Below are 9,197 nucleotides of genomic sequence, written 5' to 3'. Positions count from 1 at the left end.
TCTTTCCGGCCGAGCCACGACGCCGAGATGTTTGAATTTCACTCCCATCTCTTGCATGTAACCTAGAAATTCACCCATGGACACACATGTGATTTTTGAAACAACTTTGGTGCACTGGAGCCTGTGCTTGTAGTTCAAATTTGAATTATGCACATTAAATGCCCAGAAACTCAATTAATGTATAAAAAGGCCAAACGAGCTCGGAATAATTCCAAAATTTAGCACGATACTTCTATTTGGTCTAATCCGGCCGTGTAAAAATTAAGGCGGGAGAAGGCAGTGTACGTATGTCGTTTCACACACGGAGGTGACACGTTCCCTCTCGGAACCACGAGCCTTCTTGAGGGAAGCTCTGGTTTGCGAGAAGCTTACACCAAAGCTTGTCCCAATTCGGCCAAAAAAATTACCGCAACATGTTCGTGCCGTGTCATGACACCATGACAAGTTTCATGATTTTCAGGCGTGTTTTGGAATTACAGGAATTAAAAAAAGCAAGTTTCTCAATCTTTCCGGCTGAGCCATGACGCCCAGATGTTTGAATTTCACTCCAATCTCTTGCATGGGACCTAGAAATTCACCCAAGGACACACATTTGATTTTTCAAACAACTTTGGTGCACTGGAGCCTGTGCTTGTAGTTCAAATTTGAATTATGCACATTAAATGCCCAGAAACTCAATTAATGTATAAAAAGGCGAAATGAGCCTGGAATAATTCCAAAATTTAGCACGGTACTTCTATTTGGTCTAATCGGGCCGTGTAAAAAAATTAGGGCGGGAGAAGGCAGTGTACATATGTCGTTTCGCACACAGAGGTGACATGTTCCCTCTCGGAACCACGAGCCTTCTTGAGGGAAGCTCCAGTTTGCAAGAAGCTTACACCAAAGTTTGTCCCAATTTGGCCAAAAAAATTACCGTAGCATGTTCGTGCCATGTCATGACACCATGCCAAGTTTCATGATTTTTAGACGTGTTTTCGAATTACAGGAATAAAAAAACCAAGTTTCTCAATCTTTCCGGCCGAGCCAAACACCCAGATGTTTGAATTTCACTCCAATCTCTTGCATGGGGCCTGAAAATTCACCCAAGGACACACATGTGATTTTTCAAACAACTTTGGTGCACTAGAGCATGTGCTTGTAGTTCAAATTTGAATTTTGCACATTAAATGCCTAGAAACTCAATTAATGTATAAAAAGGCGAAACGAGCCCGAAATAATTCCAAAATTTAGCACGGTACTTCTATTTGGTCTAATCTGGTTGTGTAAAAAAATTAAGGCGGGAGAAGGGAGTGTATGTATGTTGTTTCGCACACGTAGGTGACACGTTCCCTCTCGGAACCGCGAGCCTTCTTTTTTTGCGGGGTTAAAGGGGATTTCATTGCTCAAGATGGAGGAAGATCCTCCACACATAGTTCAGGTACATTAGCAGGGCCAGATTTCAACCACACACAAGTCCTAGCTTCAATACGACCAAACAAAGCTAGTCTATCGCTGAACAAATTTTGGTGCCTACTAATATGAGCAATAGAACCATCCCTTTCACCTAGAAGTAGCTTGACTTCATTTATCATCATTGCATATTGCGATCTGTCATCCTCCCTAGCCCGGATAGCATCGACTGCACCCAGACAATCCATCTCGACATCCACTGGGAGCGACAACCATTGCGTGGCAAAGTTAAGTCCTTCCAAACAAGCAGCAAGTTCAACTTGCAATGGGCCAGTGCAGTTGTGCAGGCTTCTACACGCCGAGAAAATAATTGCTCCATTGCTATCGTGCAAGATCATACCTGCACCAGCCTCACCGGATGCTTGACAGAAGGATCCATCGACATTCAGTTTAACGCGGCCTGGTGCAGGAGCTTGCCATCTGATGGGGGGCTCCAGGGGGACTCCACATGCGATAGCATCACCGGGCGGCTAGCTGGAGCAATGACCATCTTTCCTTTCACATGGTCACCCGTTGGGTACCTTTTGATTGCAATAAGTGAGGCCTCATAGCTAAGTAGGAAGCGACATGAAGCTTCAACTGGGGGCGGACGTTTGTCGTGGACAATTTCGTTGCGGACATGCCAGGAGCGCCATAGGACCATGAGGACTCGCATGCGATCGTCAACTTCCAAAGTGTGCAACACATCAAACAACCATTCGACGCCCGTCGGTCGCACTGTTTTTAGGTCCGGCAAATTCCAGTGCTTTGCCATGGCCAGCCAGAGTTCCACCGCTCAGGGGCACCTGCAAAATACATGGAACGTATCCTCTCATTCCAATGCACATAGCGGGCAAGTATCAGTAACCTCCAGCGTTCTCAATTTTTTGTTAGCCCAAGTGGCCAAGCAATTCGATGCAAGCTTCCATGCGAATATACACACCTTAGGAGGAGCAGGGCACCTCCATATAAGTGCCCAGACGGCACGTCACCCGTCCGGTGCCCTGCTCGTTGCGACTAAAGGCGGCAATAGGCGCTTGTTGAGGGCAAGACGATAAGCGCTCCGCACCGAGAAAGTTCCAGAGCTCTCTGCCGCCCATGCAATGAATCACCAACGCGCCGAGGGGAAGCTTTGATTTTCAGAATCTCCATAACATCCACATGCATGAAGTGTTGTTGGAGCAGCTCCACCTTCCAGTTCCCGTGGTCATCAAGCAATTGGTTTACTCGCCGCAACCGGCACTGACCTTGTGGAGAGATCGGTCCACGAGACAATGGATGAGGGATCCATTGGTCCCGCCAGATGCGCACCGAAGCCCCGTCGCCAATACGCCAGATTAATCCTTTCTTCAGGAGCTCGAGACCATGAACAATGGACTGCCACGTGGGTGAGGCATTGCCACATAAAACTGTGTCCTCGAGGCGTCCATCAGGGTAATAATGAGCCTTTAAAACCTGTGTGCACAAACTGTCGGGGTTAGAAATTAAACGCCACGCTTGTTGGGCAAGCAACACTTTGTTGAATAGCCGAAAGTCCCGGAAGCCAAGTCCGCTCTGCTCCTTAGGCCTGATCATAGTATCCCAAGATCGCCAATGCGTCTTCCTTCTCCCTTCCTTAGCACCCCACCAAAAGTTTCTAACCATACGAGTAAGATCATCACATACACTGCATGGAAGACGGAACACCCCCATGAGGTATGTAGGCAGGGATTGAGCCACGGCTTTAATAAGAATTTCCTTCCCGCCTTGAGAAGCACCTTCACCCCACGTCAAAATCCTCTTGGTGAGTTGCTCCTGTAGACTTTGGAACCTACCCTTTGACATACATCTAGTTGGAGTTGGCAGCCCCAAGTAGCGTTCCTCAAGGTGCATGTTCTGTACTTGTAAAGCACGGGTGACTGCAGCTTGGTCCTCAGGCGGACACTTTCTCCCAAATAAAATAGAGCGCTTCGAGGGGTTGATAAATTGCCCATCTTTGATCTCCAAGGCCTCTGCTACTGTTGCATGAAAAAACAGCAAAGTGTCATACGCAAAAAGTAAGTGCAAGATGCCAGGCGCCCGAGGACACACACACACTGGGGTAATTTGTCCATGTTGTACCTTCTATTTCAGAATAGCATCAAGACCTTCAGCAACAAACAAGAATAGAAAAGGTGACAAAGGGTCTCCCTGCCGTAACCCGCGGGACGGGCCGAACGAATCTGAGCTGGCTCCATTTACTCTGACACTGTATGTCACCGAGGTCACACACATCATGATCCAGTGCACCCATCGGCGATCAAAGCCTAGCTGTTGCATCATCCGCCTTTGGAATTCCCAGTCCACCCTGTCATATGCCTTGGACAAATCAAGCTTGTATGCACAAACACTTTTGTTCCAATCCTTCTCCTGTTTGATAGTGTGGATGCACTTGAAAGCAATGAAAGCATTAGCAGTAATCAGTCTACCTGGAACAAAAGCACTCTGCTCCGGAGCAATGATCTCATCCAAAAAAGGCCTCAGCCAGTTCACTAGGCATTGAGAAATCACCTTATAAATCACATTGCATAGACTTATGGGACGATACTCTACAAGTCTAGTTGGATCCTTTACCTTCGGAATCAGAACTATAGTAGTACCATTGACACACTCGAGCATGATACCCGACTCAAAAAAATGCTGCACTGCCTTGATCACCTCCTCCTTCACAGTGCCCCAGTGCCGTTGGAAAAACCTAGCAGGAAAACCGTCGGGACCTGGCGCTTTTAAGGGCACTTTCTGGAAGAGGGCGTCATTGATTTCCTTATCCAAGAAAGGCGCACACAATTTGTCATTCATGACAGCAGTAACTTTTGGCTGGAAAAGGTGAATAACTTCCTCTAGATCTATATTGGGGTCGGCTGTGAACATAGTCTCAAAATACTCTTGTGCCATTTTTAGCATAGTGCTTTGTTCCAGCTGCCATACTCCATGACTATCTCTCAACCCTTTTATTCTATTCTTCCGTGCTCTCCACACAGCTTTACAGTGAAAGAATTTTGTGTTGCGGTCCCCTTCTTTCAACCATGCGATACGTGATCGTTGGAGCCACAACATCTCCTCGCGGTACAGCAACTCATTCATGGCGTCCAATTCCCTCCTCAGTTCCGCTCGGTCCGCATTCATGTGCATGAGCTCTTCTAAACGCGATCGAGAATTTTCCAACTCTCTAGTAACATTCCCAAATTTTTTGTTGCTCCATGAGTGTAGTTTACCCATCACCTGTCCAAGAGCCAAGTGAACATCACGAAGATTTTTCTTGCTACCCGCTGCATTCCATACCTCTGCTACAACTTCATCTAGGACCAGCTCGCACTCCCACATCAGCTCATACCGGCGGCAACGGCTGGGCCTTGGCGCCGTGTCCGGAGTGCATCGCACCAAGACTGGGCAATGGTCCGAGCACGGGGAGACAAGGTGAACCACCTCTGGATCTGCATGCAGGTCACACCACGAGTTCGTAGCCACAGCTCGATCCAACCGCACTTGGACATTGGCCCGTCCTCCTCTACGGTTATCATATGTGAAGGGGTAGCCTGCAAAACCCAGATCAATAAGTCCACAAGTCTCTAAAGCATCTCTGAATATAAGCATTTGTCCTGGAGCTCGTGGTGTCTCTGACATATGTTCATAATCCCACATCGCCTCATTGAAATCTCCGACAAGAAGCCAGGGCAAGTTTCTTACCCCGTTCATACGGCGTATCGCATCCCACATAATGTGTCTATTTTCCACTCTAGGTTCACCATACACAAATGTGATACGCCAAGGTGGCTCGCTAGCTAACACACGCACATGGACATCAATCCATCTATTATTAGCCTCTTTGACCTCCACTGATAGGGAATCATGCCAAAATAGAGCTAGACCACCACTACGGCCATCACTACTAACTCCTTCAAAACCAGCAAGGCCTAAGCGAGAACGAAGACGTTGCATTTTTTCTTTGGGCTGTCTAGTTTCACACAAAAATACTAGTTTCGGGGAATGAGCACCAACCAGTGCTACCAGATCATGAACTGTACGAAGGTTCCCTGCCCCTCGACAGTTCCAACTTAAGCAATTCATTGCTCCTGACGGGACGCCACACTCGGCCCCGTCAGTTCACCGGCACCCCCAAGGCCGGTTGCCTCCAAATCCTCCAAACGCACCACACTACTCGCCATCTCCTCCATATGTGTCTCTGAATTCAGTCCCTGTTGCTCTTGGTTAATGCATCCTTTCTTCAGAATACCACCTACACCCTCTCTTTTTAAGTCCATCATAGCTACCCCTTCCACGACATTAGGAACCTCACTCCCCATGACATCTTCCTTGCCCATCGTCATCGGTCGTTCCTGTGCTGCGCTCCCGCTATATGATTGATCTCGCACTCTAGAGCCTTCCAACACCGTTACCGTGGCTAGCGTAACAGGCCTATCCATGGCTGCAACCTTGGTTCCACCATCGGACGGCTTCGGGCAGGCGACATCTGCAAGGGGAGCCCCATAATCGCCCTCACCATCTTCCGGCTTATCCTTAGCTACAACAAATTGAATCCCTAGGAGTTGTGTTGTCAAAAGTTTTGCACAAGGAGAGTTCGCCTTGGTCTCTCGTGTTGGTAGAGAGGCACGATCTGGAGGTTCACGATCGTGATTAGATGTTGTAGATCCAGCCACCACGTCGAAAGGTTTCATAGGAGAGCTGTAGGCTGATTTCCTAGCGTAGCAGATAGGATATCTACCCTCCACGCACTCCATCGATCGAAAACGCGGGCCACCGCGATCTCGTGGAGTCCACAGCGAACGAACGGACAAATCCGCAACGTGGCCATAGGCCGGACGGAGTCGAGCCATGGCAAGGGGTCCAGCAGGGGCCTTGGCCCTGTCGGAAACGGGGGGCGGCGGCACCGCCGCCGCAGAGTCGCCAGGGGCGTCAAACCCTAGCATCGCTGGCTAACCAAGCACGTCTTATGTATTAAAAATGGTTATGCGTAACCACGAGCCTTCTTGATGGAAGCTCTGGTTTGCAAGAAGGTTACACCAAAGCTTGTCCCAATTCAGCCAAAAAATTGCCGCAACATGTTTGTGCCATGTCATGACACCATGCCAAGTTTCATGATTTTTAGACGTGTTTTCGAATTACAGGAATTAAAAAACCAAGTTTCTCAATCTTTCCGGCTGAGCCAAACACCCAGATGTTTGAATTTCACTCCAATCTCTTGCATGGGGCCTGGAAATTCACCCAAGGACACACATGCGATTTTTCAAACAACTTTGGTGCACTGGAGCATGTGCTTGTAGTTCAAATTTGAATTTTGCACATTAAATGCCCAGAAACTCAATTAATGTATAAAAAGGCGAAACGAGCCTGAAATAATTCCAAAATTTAGCACGATACTTCTATTTGGTCTAATCTGGCTGTGTAAAAAAATTAAGGCGGGAGAAGGCAGTGTATGTATGTCGTTTCACACACGGAGGTGACACGTTCCCTCTCGGAACCACGAGCCTTCTTGAGGGAAGCTCCGGTTTGCAAGAAGACTACACCAAAGCTTGTCCCAATTCGGCCAAAAAATACCGCAGCATGTTGGTGCTATGTCATGAGACCATGCCAACTTTCATGATTTTCAGGCATGTTTTGGAATTACAGGAATTAAAAAACCAACTTTCTCAATATTTCCGGCCGAGCCACGACGCCCAGATGTTTGAATTTCACTCCCATCTCTTGCATGGGATCTAGAAATTCACCCAAGGACACACATGTGATTTTTCAAACAACTATGGTGCACTGGAGCACGTGCTTGTAGTTCAAATTTAAACTATACACATTAAATGCGCAGAAACTCAATTAATGTATAAAAAAGGCCAAACGAACACGGAGTAATTCCAAAATTTAGCACGATACTTCTATTTGGTCTAATCTGCATGTGTAAAAAATTAAGGTGGGAGAAGGCAGTGTACATATGTCATTTTGCACACGGAGGTGACACGTTCCCTGTCAGAACTAGGAGCCTTCTTGAGGGGCTCCGGTTTGCAAGAAGCTTACACCAAAGCTTGTCCCAATTCGGCCAAAAAATTACTGCATCATGTTGGTGCCATGTCATGACACCATGCCAAGTTTCATGATTTTCAGCCGTGTTTTGGATTTACAGGAATTAAAAAACCAAGTTTCTCAATCATTCCGGCTGAGCCACGACACCCAGATGTTTGAATTTTATTCCCATTTCTTGCATGGGACCTATAAATTCACCCAAAGACACACATGTGATTTTTCAGCAAACTTTGGTGCATTGGAGCATGTGCTTGTAGTTCAAATTTGAATTATGCACATTAAATGCCCAGAAACTCAAATAATGCATAAAAATGACAAACGAACCCGGAATAATTCCAAATTTAAACACGACCCTCATGTACTAGTTGCATGTTCTCTGTACGTAAATGCTCTAGCAATTCAAGTACCATCCTTTCCCTTCGTAACACCATTTTGTCTTTCAAAACATAATGAAAAAAATCACGTATACCACAAATAGTTTACTATAAAGAATCGTGTGGGATGCGATATAAAATATCTTGGCGCACCGTCTTGTCTGGCTTACGCAGGAAGCTTCGTCGTCTACAGTCCACTGCCCCCCGCTTGAACCACACTTGCGCGCCAGTTTCTTGCGGCACCGAGCGAATTTTTTTGCCACCGCGGAAATATCTATCTCCCCGCCCCCTCCCTCCTACCAAAAGCCACATTTCCACTATTCCTCCTTGCTTTCCAAGTTCAAACCTTCACTGCTGCTTACTGGCAGCTTAGCCTCCCCACCGACGACCCTTCTTCTTGCAGCACCGCCTCCTCGTCGGCTACCCTTCTTCTTGCAGCACCGCCTCCTCACCGGTGACCCTTCTTCTTGCAGCGCCGCCTCCTCGCCAGCGACCCTTCTTCTTGCTGTGCGGCCTCCTCGCCGCCGATCCTTCTTCTTGATGCGCGGCCTCGTTGATATGGTCAGGTAATCCACACCCACCCACACCAGCCTCCTCCTTTCCCGTCCCACATGCCCCGACTGACGGAGCAACACCTTTCACGGAAATCACTGCCCCCTCCTCTAATTAAGCGCTGCCCACAGCCATTTTACACGTAGTATAACATGGAGCTAAGTAGCATGCGGCTACACACGCGAATGAGGTCGCTATGGCTGACATGCGTGTCGACCGCTAGATCTTGGAGGAGCACCTCGTCTTCGAGGCCACCGTCGACACCGCCGCGCGGTTGTCTACTTTAAAATACAGTTCGTGATGTTTTCTCGAGGCCACCGCCAGTGCCTTCTAGTGATTTGTCCTCTGTAATGTTAATATTCAATCTGATGTTCAGTTAAAAGTTTGGTCCTCTGAAATGTAATGTTCAGTTAACACTTTGGTCCAACAATTGCTACATTTCGTAGTACTGTTCTCAAGCATTCTTTGTTTTGTTAACTGTCTTATATTCTAGTACATGTTTCTATTCTGCAATGTCATGCTCAGTTAGCTATTTTGGTTCATTTGGTCTGCTGCCCATTTAACTATTTAGTTTAGTTCCGCAATTTGATTTTCATTTGTTGTGGGTACAATTTTGTATTGTTATGCATGTGACACCAATTGAATTTGGCTGTACTCAATACATATTCTACTGATAGTATGGCAACTCTCAGTTAACCTGATCAAGATCTTCCTTATGTGCGTTGCAGGGAAACAATGGGAGACACCGCGGTTTACCATCGAGGTTTGTTCAAGCAGGGTCCTTTGGCTAATAGC

The sequence above is a fragment of the Triticum dicoccoides genome, chromosome 4A (assembly GCF_002162155.2).
Source record: "Triticum dicoccoides isolate Atlit2015 ecotype Zavitan chromosome 4A, WEW_v2.0, whole genome shotgun sequence".
Classification (NCBI taxonomy): Eukaryota; Viridiplantae; Streptophyta; class Magnoliopsida; order Poales; family Poaceae; genus Triticum; species Triticum dicoccoides.
Note: the sequence above shows the minus strand (reverse complement) of the source record.